At 41.5% G+C, this 13311-nt stretch overlaps 1 protein-coding gene across 5 annotated transcripts in view; it reads left to right on the top strand.

Annotated features, from left to right (window-relative positions):
* Positions 1-8971, top strand: part of LOC147197745 (protein CFDP2-like) — a 94929-nt gene extending 85958 nt beyond the window's left edge. For 2 of the 5 annotated variants that reach the window (XR_015102491.1, XR_015102493.1), the window contains one exon: positions 2865-8971. The gene's annotated coding sequence lies outside the window, so the exon portion shown is untranslated. The remainder of the gene's footprint in view (positions 1-2864) is intronic. The other 3 variants (XR_015102494.1, XR_015102495.1, XR_015102492.1) reach the window with 3 other exon arrangements.
* Positions 8972-13311: the final 4340 nt, after the last annotated feature.

Below are 13311 nucleotides of genomic sequence, written 5' to 3'. Positions count from 1 at the left end.
TATCACAGAAAACGGTCAAGGTTAATTCAGGTATTTCCCCCCCCCCCCCCCCCCCTCTTCCCCACACACTGATGTGCCATTTGAGTTATTTATAGATTCTCTGGATCTATTTATACACCCTTTGAGTGTCTGGCAGCTCTGACAAGATTGCGTTTTAAACTTCAAATCAACTCTTTGTTAAAGCATGGTTGTAGATGGGGAGTGTTCTTCATTGGCTCCAGAGTTGTCACGAGGAACTTTTTTGATAAGAGAGGGGTTATTAATGTCACTAAATATAGCAACTGCCAACACTAGGACAATATTCCACACAATCATTTGATTGAGTTCTTCTTTTATTTGATCAGGGCTCTCATTGCTTCCCTTGAGCAGACCGACTTGAGTAGTGCACGTGCAAAATTGAAGCTAGCGGGCTAACAAACTTTTGGTTTTATTTTCAGGTCAAAATACAAACCTAGATGCTCTTGTGATGCTTAGCAAATGTATGGTACAAACGGTCCTGTCTCCACATTTACAACCTAAACACAGAGCACACGGAATGCTGCAAACTAGATATTCCTGATCCTAATTTTCGGTTAAATTAAGACAGGAGTCCTTGTTGTTGAGAGATGTTGCGAATGAATGTCTTTTTCTGCTGTCCATTTATTCTCAACCCATTTCTCTCCAATGCCTCGCCACTTTGACCTACCTTGTCTGCACTTCTTCTCAACAACAACATTAAATAGCCGATTGAGTGGTTCCATATTTGCAACATTTTAAAGTGCACCTAAAAAAGAAAATGTATCTGAAAATGTCCATTATGTGAAAGAAATGTTTATGTGATTACTGTCATTTGCCTCCAAAACCTTTTAAATGCGGTGGGAAATATTTTCCCTAGTTTTTAACAAAAATTATGTTCATGTTCATTTTCTGTCTTGCCATCCATCCATCGCCTGCGCACACCGCCAGTAAAACCATGTTGAGATTTGGCACACACGCGCACGCACACATACACGCAAGAGCTCGGCAGGCAAATGTAGGCCAGAAGCCATCTGAGGATGGGGCTCAGTGAAAGAGGTAGCGAGACAGGCGACGAGGAAACTATTCGAGAACGACATTCATCTGGGAGATGGTAGGAGGCAGTTAAGACTTTTATACTTTTATTAATATGATACACTATATAATTGAAATGCTATTTGGTACAGGATCAAGCCCCAGAAAGGATGACCTGGAAAAAGAAGCAAAGACAAAAATTGGGGGGAGCAGTTTTTATTTGGGTCAGCTTGTCCATCGATTTGTTGAACATGCTACTTGAGGTTCCATTAGGATCCAGGAGGTTGCATTGATACCACAATGACTGAGATGGTAGAAAAATGACCTTCCTGTCTTTTGTCCACATGATCACACGTTTTTCCTCCTGATCTCTTAGGCCAGTGGCATGCTGTGAGGTTTATGACTGGTGAGGCACTGACTCCTCTGGCATTAGAAATAAAAATATCAACCCAATATATAAGATTAGACTATACAGGGTGTCCATAAAGTCGCTTTACCATTTCAAAAATGTATTAAAAATGCAAATGATTAGATATTTTATTCAGATTTGTTCTATTGTATTCAGCGTTTATTAACGTTTGTTTGTTTCTTTACCTTTTTTAATACACTTCTAAATGGGCACCATTAGTTGCGCGAAGCACATCAAGACCTCGATTTCTTGCCATGTTCGCTGTAGCATAGCCTCATCAATTGTGGCAATGGCATCAGTAATTCTTTGCTTTAGGTCAGCAACGTCCCTTATCTTTTTTCGACACACGATATCTTTAACATAGCCCCATAGAACGAAAAAAAAAAAAAGGTCCAGGGGAGTGATATCTGGTGAACGTGGCGGCCAAGGAATTGGCCCATCCCTCCCAATCCACCGGTCTGGAAATGTTTGATTGAGGAACCCACGAACATGCAGCCCCCAATGTGGCGGTGCACTCCCTTGCTGAAAAATGATGGTTGGTTGAAGGTCATTCAGTTGTGGTGCCACATATTCAGTTCAAAGGTCAAGGTAAACATTTGCAGAAATTGATGTCTCATTGAAGAAAAATGGACCAATTATCCGATTGCACATGATCCCACACCACACATTCACCTTTGGGCAGTGTGATTAAAAAAAACTTTAACACCGAATACAATAGAAAAAAATCTGAATAAAATATCTAATCAATTGCATTTTTAATACATTTTTGAAATGGTAAAGAGGCTTTATGGACACCCTGTATTTCAAATTTGCCCTTTACTGAAACCTACCTCATCCATCCATCCCTATCCAAGCTGCTGATCTTGACGAGGGTCACGGGTGTGCTGGAGCCTAAGCGTCATCGGGCAGGAGGCGAGGTACACCCTCAACCAGTTGCCAGCCAATCGCAGGGCACACACCGACAACAACTCACACTCACAATCACACTTCGAGAAGAGGAGAACATGCAAACTCTACACGGGAGTTTGATTGACAATCGAACTCCGGACCTCTGCACTGTGAGGCGGACGTGCTAACTCGTCGACCAGCGTGCCGCCAACTCCGTAACAATCAAAATGGATTTTTAAAAAATATTTGTTTCTAAAGCTTTTAACTATGCTTCAATCAATTTCACTCTGTCCAAAACATGGAAGCAAGAAAGACAAACGAATGTCTAAATTCATGTCGAGTATACATTGTTGATGTGTTTTTTTGAAATAAAAAATAAAGTTGGTCTTACCTTTATAAATGGAATGTTATGAAAGCCCCGATTATAAAATGACTCACTTGTCTGGTATCTTAACTGCATGTCCTATGCTTCAAACAAAGCCATCCATATCATAATCATGATTGATCATGACGCGATTCATTTATTTGAGCCTCACAGTTATCTCCATACAAGTGATTGGAAGAGGACGAGCCGAGCCGAAGTTCCCTCTAAGACAGTGCTACCAAATCGCTACGGAAAGAGCGACACGCTTCTTCGACGCATTGCACCAGTGGACTGCACTGCCATCTGTCGTCAACGGGAAGGTACTCCACCATGCATTCTCAAGTCACTTTTCTGGCTGATTGAAAGACGAAATATGTCACACCCACTTATTACATAATTTTCAACAGACCGTTGAACGTCACCTATGTGCAGTACATGCGTGACAATAACAGCGGCGATATAAAGACAAACAGAGAGCGATGTCTCTTGCGTGAGGGCATGTGCCATGAACTGCCTCCGTCGACTGTCCCTTCGTCGCTTGAGCCAAACAGCTGCTCTTCGATCCTCATCCAAGCATTTCAAAGAAAAATATGCAAATTCAGCAAGTGACACCTAATGGGAAAGGAAAGCTTTGTACAAAAGCGCGGTATTTAAAAAAAATCGTCTGAAGACATGAAAAGTCTCACCAAAATAACTACGCCGCAGTAACGTTGATACATTGCGTATGTGGATATCTACGAAATTGAAGAATATGGTTCAATCAAAATGTTTCAACTATTTAAAAAAATGCAAGATAGATGTGAAACACAATATTATCTTTTTTGTTTTTTGATGGAAATGTTGGAGAATAGTCACATATGGCCTCCTCTGTTCTTTAATTTTGCCTTGTGATATATTTATGTTACATTTTAGCCACTTTTTCGCTGACATTGAGTTAGTTACAATTTATTTATTATTTTGTATTCACATATAACATTGAGTAATTGGTCCAAAAATAAATAAAACACTCATTCATTAGTCAAAAGAATTATTTTATTCTACATTAAACACTGTTGTATTCTTTTTTTTTAAAGACTGGTGAATTACTTATGTGGATTCTGATTAATAAAATTAAAAGTGTGATTTTCCATCCCTCCATTTTCTAAACTGCTTTCCTCACGAGGGTTGCGGGCGTGCTGGAGCCTATCCCAGCTGTCTTTGGGCAGTAGGCGGGTGACACAATTGTGAATTTTAGTTTTAGAATAAAGTTTTTTTTTTTGTATTTCAAACGTTTTACCCAATTTGTTGTCCTCATCTACAAATGACTTGGGCCATTTTAAAAATCCATTGCAGCCCTTACGCGCTCAAATTTGCCCGCTCCAAATTCTGACTTTTTCACACCTTTCGCCCTGACATTCCCTAAAATTCACTTGTTCTGTTCACAATCAAGGGCGGCACGGTAGTCGACTGGTTAGCGCGTCGGTCTCACAGTGCAGAGGGGCAAGGTTCCATTCCAGCTTTGGCCTTCCTGTGTGGAGTTTGCACGTTCTCCCCATGCCTGTGTGGGTTTTCTCTGGGTACTCCAGTTTCCTCCCACCTTCCAAAACATGCATGACAGGTTAATGGAACACTCTAAATTGTCCGCAGGTACGAGTGTGAGCGTGAATGTTGGTCTATGCGTGCCCTGCGATTGGCTGGCAACCAGTTCGGGGTGTACCTCAAAGACAGCTGGGATAGGCTCCAGCACACCCGCGACCCTTGAATTGGAGTAGATTGAGTAAGCATCCAACTTTCTGACAAATCTATTCCAACTACAGGTGAACCCCTCTGACACGTCTGCTGCTATTGGTTTGATCTCAAACCTGGATTGGAATGAGAAATAAATGCTCTTGAACTCAGTCGCTCATCTGCAGGTGATGAAAGAAGCTTGTGCTTACTGGTACTCCAGCCTTGGGGTCTCTTTCTCTACAAGGTCTTTCCTCTTTTGATGAATGCGCTCAGTCAGAGTTAACATCTCGCAAGGTTGTAGAATGTGAAAAATCCGGATCAATTCTTGTAGCCTGACGTCGGCATTAGTTTAATGCATTTGAATCACGTGCAAGCAAAAATCAAATCCTTTTTTTTTTTTTTTGTGTACCTTCATACGAAGATATTCTGTTGAACAACTTGGTGAAATTACCAATTCTACATTGAAAATGAACTCTGAATCAGAATCATCTTTATTGGCCAAGTATGTAGAACACCCAAGGAATTTGTCTCCGGTAGTACAGGCTACACTTGTATCTATGACAAACAACTACGATAAACAAGGACATGACAAATAAATATGAAATTCCGTAACGTAAGGGGACCGTTGTGCGGTCGTACCGCCCAAGGACAGCTGAATGGTGAGCAATGACCGTCATTTACGCAGCATTACTTTAGAGGCGTGGTTGACACCAACAAACGATCAGCATTTTCTTCCCAAAATAAATAAGCTGACTTGTGCGGCGTTCAAATAATGCCCACTCACGCCTATCAATACACAAAAGAAAGAATGCGTGCAAATAGAGTGAAATAATTGTATCGACCTAGTTTATTTAACGTGCATTGCCAATAAAAAGGATTCAACGCTGGAATGTGTAGATTGCTTGGTTGTTGTATCGTAAAAAATACTTCTTTTTTTTTTACTGAAACCATTGACCTTCCGGTTGAGCAGACGAAAGTTGGAAGTATACAGTCAATGACAGTAGTACACCATGAGTTATGGAAACATGAGGTAAGGAACCAAAACTATTTTTTTTTTCCTGGAGACGTAATCTCATATTATAGACAGCATGGGACTTGGTTATACCTGATTTACAAGACCAAAACATTTATGCACAATACTCGTGATTCTTTCTTTTGAATCGCATGAGCGATATTGAAAGGGGTCGGCGGGTTCGCAATTCGATAATTTTTTCAAAGTCGGTCAGCCCTACTTCAATACCAAACCAAATTCAGGGATTGCGATTGTGCATTTGAACATGTAGCACTACCTTTACATTGAAACACTTCTGAGGTTGTACGAATCCAAAGGTGACCACGACATGTGAGAACCATATGTCACACACCGTTTGATGCTGGATACCGTCAGTGTCGGAGGCAAACACTCTACACACACCAAAAGGATGGACCTGACGTGCTTTTCTATTTGTATGCTTCTTTGCACAATGTTGCTGATTTGGGGTTATGTGTGAACTTATTCTCTTGGAGAGTGTCCTCGGTGACCTGGAAAATGTATCATGTGACCATTCCAAACAGATAAAAATCCTCGCTGACCCCCCCCCCCCCCTCTCTCTCTCTCTCTCTCTCTCTCTCACTGTCCTGGCAGTACCAGCATGGCAGCACACTGCTACATTTTCCACTTTGGTTTGCTCTGCTAACAATAAACAATGTTATCTTTTCATTGTATCTGTTGTCGAGGTTTCTCCCTATGAGCCAGGACTCAACACCTGGTCAAATAATGTATGAATAAAAGAAGGTTTGTTCATATGACCAAGGACCAGCCTCACTGTGAATGTATCACACCCAAAAATGCATTTAAACGAAATAAGAATCACAAGCAAATACAGATCGAAACATAAGACAACTGAATGTGACATCGAATTTAGCTGGTCTGGAGTGTGTTTTTGGACTTTTTTCTTTTTTTTTTTGTTAGGAATGACTTATGGAGTGCTTTGGCATAGGTGATTGATAGACTATGGTGCCATCTGGATGCATTTACAAATTTCTATGGTATCACTGTTGTAGGATCTGAACGCCAACGTAAACCAAGAGCGCCATGCTGTATATTTAATGATTTAGGATTACCGTCTATATTTAGATATGCTGTCACTCTAGTTTTTAATGTGTTGTTGAGTCAGATGCATGTCTGTTTAAGGGGCAGTCACAATGACAGATTTTTTTTTCAACAAAAAGAGCAAAAACATTACCAGAAATTTTTCATTGGAGTGGCCAGAGTGACAAAACATCACACCGAGAGGTGGCCGTCCATGCATGCATGCGTGCGTGCATCATTCTTTATCATACCATCCACAGTCAGGTGTCATGAAATAAAATAAGTATTTTGGGTTTCCTTTTAGAGACACCAACAATTTACTAACTCACATTAGGAGCGGCATGGCTCAGGTGGTAGCGTGGCCGCCTCCCAACCTGAAGTTTCCAGGTTTGTTCTTCAACTTAAAAACAAATAAACAAATACTTTTGAAAGGCAACACACTTGTCCATTGGTTAGCGCGTCGACCTAACAGTGCAGAGGTCGTGGGTTCGAGTCCGGCTCCGTCCTTCCTGTGTGGAGTTTACATGTTCTCCTCGTGCCTGCGTGGGTTTTCTCCCTGCTACTCCGGTTTCCTCCCACAATCCAAAAACATGCATCGCAAGTTGATGGAACACTCTAAATTGTCCCGAGGTGTGAGTGTGAGAGTGAATGGTTGTTCGTCTGTGTGTGTGGCCTGTGATTGGCTGACAACCGGTTCAGGGTGTTCCCCCGCCTCCTGCCCGAAGACAGCTGAGACCTTTGTGAGGATAAGTGGATTTGAAAATGGATATACAGTGGTACCTCTACCCTGTCTACTGCCCGAGGACAACTGAGATAGGCTCCATCGTGCCGGCGATGCTCGTGAGGATAAGCGGATTAGAAAATGGATGGATGGATGAATAATACTGAAATTTTACTCAAAATCTCTCCTTGCAAAATGTACTTAAAATTTGTGATTGTGATTTTGTGATTTTTTCGGTACCTGAATGAATATTCTACTCTTAAATTTTACTCTGTCTAGACTGGGACCAAATCTCATCTTTTTAGAGTAAAATGTACTCCATGAAATTTACTGTAGTGTCTTCTTCTATCTCATGCATTGGCACACTAGCTATCGGAAAAATCAGAGTGATCAGTTGTAACCGACAGGCGACACCATTTTGCATTCTGCGATCACTGACTCATTCCTTTTAAATCATATCTAAAAAGGACAATGTCACAAATATTAGGTTTGTGCCTGATTGAGATGGGCAACATTGATATGTGTGTACATTATTTTATTTCATGAAGCCATGACTGTGGTTGCTATGATAAACAGTGACTTTTCTGCCATGATTTTTGCTTGCTATGGAGTGAAAGTGATGATTTTGCTTGACATTGATCAAAAGAATCAATTGTTCTTTACTTTAAAAAAAAGACAGTTTTAAAGTTTGCCTTTAGATCAATTGTACATTTCTTCACTAAATATGCTGTTAATATTTTTTTTAAAACCTTTAGCACAGTATCAGGGTGTCTAAGAATACTGTATCCATGTGAAAATGGCATAGAAAAAGCAACATTCTTTTCCCCTAGGTGTGGGAGTGGCCAGAGAGGGACAAGGGGTGATCATGGCCACCCCTGCCCACCACGTAGCTCCGCCCCCGATAAGGAGGTTGCCGAATTCCATCCTGATGATCAGTTTTGGGTTTTCTTTTGTTTGAATTGCCATAACACATCTGAACTATGCCATTTGGGAGCAAAAATTTAAATCGTCTGTGTTGAACCACAAAGTGTAAATCCAGCCTAAGACTGAAAGTAATGCAGTTTGTTTAAAAGTGAAAATGTAAACGTTGATATCAGCTATGCCTTACGGTTCTCATGTAGAGTGAGAAGTAGCGATTATTGTTATTAGTCTTCTGAGTTTTGACCTCACTGGCTCCTTCCTTCCTTAAGTTTACACAGCGCTTTGCATATAATAGCCTCTAGTTGCCATAGAAACCAGATCTTAGTACTGCTGTTTTCCTTCTCTCTCTCTCTCTCTCTGCAGGAAAAAGACAGTTGAATCTGAACTCTGCGCCCTCGTTTCATTTCATCTCTCCTCACAGCTCTTGTCACCTCCAGATCCTCTTTTCCTCATCGTCTGACACCCTGTTTTCATTTTTCCTTTTCTTATACCCTCGGCCGCCTTACTTCCTCGAGCTTAATCCGCGCTCGCTGAGCTGCTGATTGCGCATGCACGACAAGGGGTCACTATGAGTTTATGCTTGTATTTACAGTGCTTGTTGCTGTCAGATCTGGAAAATGTGGTTTGGTCGAAACACAATTATCCGATGACAACTGAGGCCCGCTTCCTTCACACCCTGCTCACGTACCATCAGAAGTGCCTCAATTCACATGTCCATGCTATTATTATATGGTCGGCGCCGCCATCCACGACGGCCTGATAGCCTTCTTGTCACTAAAGTTTTAGGGGAAACTTTGATGGTTCTCTTCAGCAGCACATAATGTATCATCAAAGCTGGGATTAAACGTTTTTTTTTTCTTCTTCTGTCTTTTTTCATGGTCTTGGCTGTCGGAAGAGTTGAGCTGGAAGATTTAAGCTTATTAGCTCAAAGAACAGGGGAAGGGAGTTTTGAACTGATGTATGGCAGACTTCAAAGATGGCTTAATCTCTCAGTACACATGCCCTATACAGGCTATTTATACTGAGAAGCAATGTTTCTTCCAAAAGACTTCCTCTTGCCACCCTAAAACAGCCCCGGCCGGGTATTATTGTTGCGAGTATGTCTAGACAGACAAGACTTGCCCGCTAATGTTAATTTGACAACAGGACCTTCCTTCGTCACAATCTTTGCCACATGCTATCAATATCAATTAGATCTGCTTTTATTCAGATTTTTTTGTCACACAAAGGTTGCTCGTATAATATGGCTCCGATATCTTAACGTGTGAACTGTGAAAAGGGATATTGGTGACTTGCCCCTTTATTGTTTTTGATTAATTGATAGTCCCCAAATGGAAAAAAAAGGTTGAAAAAAACCCTCACAAAAACTTTGCAGGTTTTGCAATGTCCTGACGCATCAAGCGTATTATATATATATACACATACACACACGCGCACACACACACACACACGCACACACACACACACACACACACACATACACACAGGGTCAGGCAAAATGATCAGTTATATTTGTAGGTTAAATAAAAGGCAAATAAAGTAAAGAAACAAAAAAAGTGTTTTTAATTTCAAAAAGTACATATAATGCCATTGTCTTTCATTATGTTTTAAAAATAGTTAGTAATCCATAACAAGATCGGGTTTCGAGCTGGTACGGGATCACGTCTACCAAGATTGAAGTGCAAACAAAACGCTCATTGTGTTGCAGTTACAGATTTGTTTATTTTGATAAACGTTTCCACAATGAAAGTGCGATGCTCACCAATCCAATTCATGGCAGCAACTGAAAAAGAAACGAAAAACAATGACATCGTAAAGAAACAAAGCAAAATGGAATTATATGGTAAAAAAATGGCATTATATGTACTTTTCGAAAATAAAAACACTTTTTTGTTTCTTTACTTTATTTGCCTTTTATTTAACCTACAAATGTGTCAGACAATTTTGCCTGACCCTGTATATATAAAATACGCTTTGGCCAGTAGGCGGGGGAACACTGAACTGACTACCAGCCAATCGCAGGGTACACATAGACAGACAACCATCCTCCATGCTCACACTCATCCAGAAAGACAATTTCGAGCATCCCATTAACCTACCATGCATGTTTTTGGAACGTGGGAGAAAACTGGAGCAGCTGGAGAAAACCCACGCAGGCACGGGGAGAACATGCAAACTCCACACAAGAAGGCCGGAGTCGGAATAAAACCCTGCACCTCTGCACTGCGAGGCCGACACACTAACCAGTCGACTACCGGGCCACCCATAAATATATATATATCGGGCGGCACAGTGGACTGATTAGCACGCTGGCCTCACAATGCAGGGGTACGGGTTTCGATTCTGTCTCCGGGCTATTTGGTCCCTATACCACCAATGTCAGAATTTGGTTCGCATTGCTGGCATTGAGTCGGATTTTTCCCAGTGAGGGTTGGACCCCACCAAGGCTGCCTTTTGTCACTGATTCTGTATATAGCCTTTATAGACAGTTTCCTGGTGCAGCCGAGGCATTGAGGGTACTCGGTTTGGTGGCATCAGTATTGCAGCTCTGCTTTTTGCAGATGATGTGGTGCTGTGAACTCTCACTGGAGCAGTTTATAGCCAAGTATGAAGCGGTTGGGATGAAAATCAGGACCTCCAAATCTGAAACAATGGTCCTTAGTCTGAGAGGGTGGAATGCTCTCTTCGGGCTGGGGATGGGATTACCCCAAATCGAGGAGTTAAAGTATCTTGAGGTCATGTTCAGGAGTGAGGGCAGGATTGAGCGGGAGATCGACAGGCGGATCCGTGCAGCCTCCGTTGAGGCAATGTGTGTGGGAACATGTAAGCCTGCTCATCCCTCCGCAGAGATGGCACCATGAATATGGTCACATTGCTTCAGCGGCAGCAGGGGGTTGGTTCATAGCCTTGACCGGGTCAGGGATTCTAATTTTAAAGGTTTCCCGCCCTGGTGAGCTGTTTTTCGAGACACGTCACAAGGAAGCAGTGACAGCTCAGACGATGGCTGAAACTGTCAGCTCAGTAAGATTTTTTTTCTTCACTAAAAACAAGACAATTTTTGAATAAAAAAGAAACCAGAAACATATTTCAACTAATAGGAAGACAAGAGTACGCCATCGCGCTACCCGTTACCATGTTTTTTCCTCTCCAATTTCAAAACCTCAGCTACACCGTCAGCGCCTCCAGCAGAAGAGTCTCCGAGTGAACCTCAAGCCTGTACGAGTCAAGTGAGAGCCTTATTCTACACCACCAACAAAAATCTATTTGCCTCTCTTAGAGGGCAATGTTGATGACCGGTTATTACTCTACAAGGTTTTATCATTAAATATTTGAGTAAATGTGTACTGTTGTAATCGTTGTTTCAAATATGTAAAGTATAATAATTGTTTACATATTTTAAGCATGCTGACACCCACATACACAAAAATTGCTCGCGGTGGCCAATCCTAGCTCACGGTTTTCACCTTTCGCGGGGGGTTTTTGGTCCCCATTAACTGTGAAAAACAAGGGATTACTGTACAATATTTTGGAAAAACCCACGAGGTACGCAAAACGTGAAGCGCGGAGTGCCGAGGGATTATTGGCGAACACTTAATTTCTATATCTCTCAGAAAGTATTTAGATTTTCAAATTACAAAATTGGAGCAATTGTATTTATTTGTGGACTCAAACTATAGCAAGCCTTTTACAAACGATGTGTGTTCCAACAACAACAACAAAAATGGTATTAAATCGTTAAAAGAAAAGAAGACTCTTTGGATGTTGGAAGTGTGTGAAAGGTGTGTGTGGGTGTCCATGTACAGTGCCTGAATTTGCAATGCTGTGTGTGGCATGTGGCCACCTTTGATCGCCCCCTTCGTAGTCATTTCAAAAGACTCGCTTTTGGAAAGAAAAAAAAAGTGTGTGTGTGCTGGAGGGGAAAGAAAATGTTCGAGAGGAAGACTGAGGGAATCAAGAGAGGGAATCAGTGAAGTGTAAAGACTGTGCAACTCTCTCCCACTGCCTTTCATGACTCTAAGAAGCCTATTATCTCTGTGGAAAGTGGCAGAACAAGCAGACATTTGCTCACTCCCTCCCTCCCAGTTTCTTCATATAGGAAGTTGGTTCCCACAGGCCAAACAATACGTTAGCCAAGCGGAGCAGTATTGTTTGAGGGGGGGATTTGGTCAACCTGAAACTACACAGACTTTAAAGGAGCTCCTGAGGAGTGCGAGAGAGACTTAGGCACCCTATAGTCCCCAGTGGGGTACAACCATTATGGCTTCAACAGGACCAAAGTCCACGAGATGAATTTAAGTCCACATCACACAGTAAAAAGAAATGCTTTCAACATTAGAGATTTGTTACAATTTATGTGACATAATTGCCTATATTGTTGAAGCTATCTCATAACGTTAACAATCCTCTCGAGCATCAATTCATAGTTGTTTTCCTTCAATGGCTTTGAACTCATTTCGGAGTGCCTTGGAGGCTAACGGGACTGAGGTAAATTCGGATCTTGTACTTTAGATGATCTGCAATGCATGTTTGGCTCATTGAAGATTCTACATAAACTCTAAATAGGTGCGAATGCGAGTGTGACTGGTTGTTTGTGGACATGTGCCATGTGATCAGGGTCAGAGTGGGACTCATTTTCAGCCCTGGAGTTTCGTGGCTCTAACCGGCCCATTGTTGTTCACATTTTGATGAAGATGTATATATTTTTTATACCCTTATTTGAGTATCAATCTAAAATTGCTTAGTATACTATTCCTTCCATTCATATTGACTTGGATCAAAAATCAAAATGACAATTGAAAGTGCCTCAAAGATCACGATCGGTGTTGATTTGAAAAAGTTTGGGAACATGAATCGTTGCAATGGACAAAAAACCCAATTGAACATCATATTGGATAAGACACTTTTCACTTGAAGAGGCAGATTTAGCAAAACGCCGTTAGAGGGCTACATCATTTAGGCAGCTCACATGGCACTTCCTGTTTAGCGCTCTTACTCGAAAGCAACCTACGAATGCATGACTTAGAGCAGCGGTCCCCAACCTTTTTTGCCCCACGGACCGGTTTAACATCAGACAATATTTTCAGGGACCGGCTTAAGTTCTGACAGATAAATACAACAAAATAATATGATATGACCCGCATGAAAACTGTGGTATTTTCGAAACATAATCATAAACACAAATCATGACACGAGGAACGTCC

Source organism: Hippocampus guttulatus, chromosome 12 (genome assembly GCF_054856545.1).
Source record: "Hippocampus guttulatus isolate MCC_2025c chromosome 12, RoL_Hgut_1.0, whole genome shotgun sequence".
Taxonomy (NCBI): Eukaryota; Metazoa; Chordata; class Actinopteri; order Syngnathiformes; family Syngnathidae; genus Hippocampus; species Hippocampus guttulatus.
This window is presented reverse-complemented; position numbering and strand designations above follow the sequence as displayed.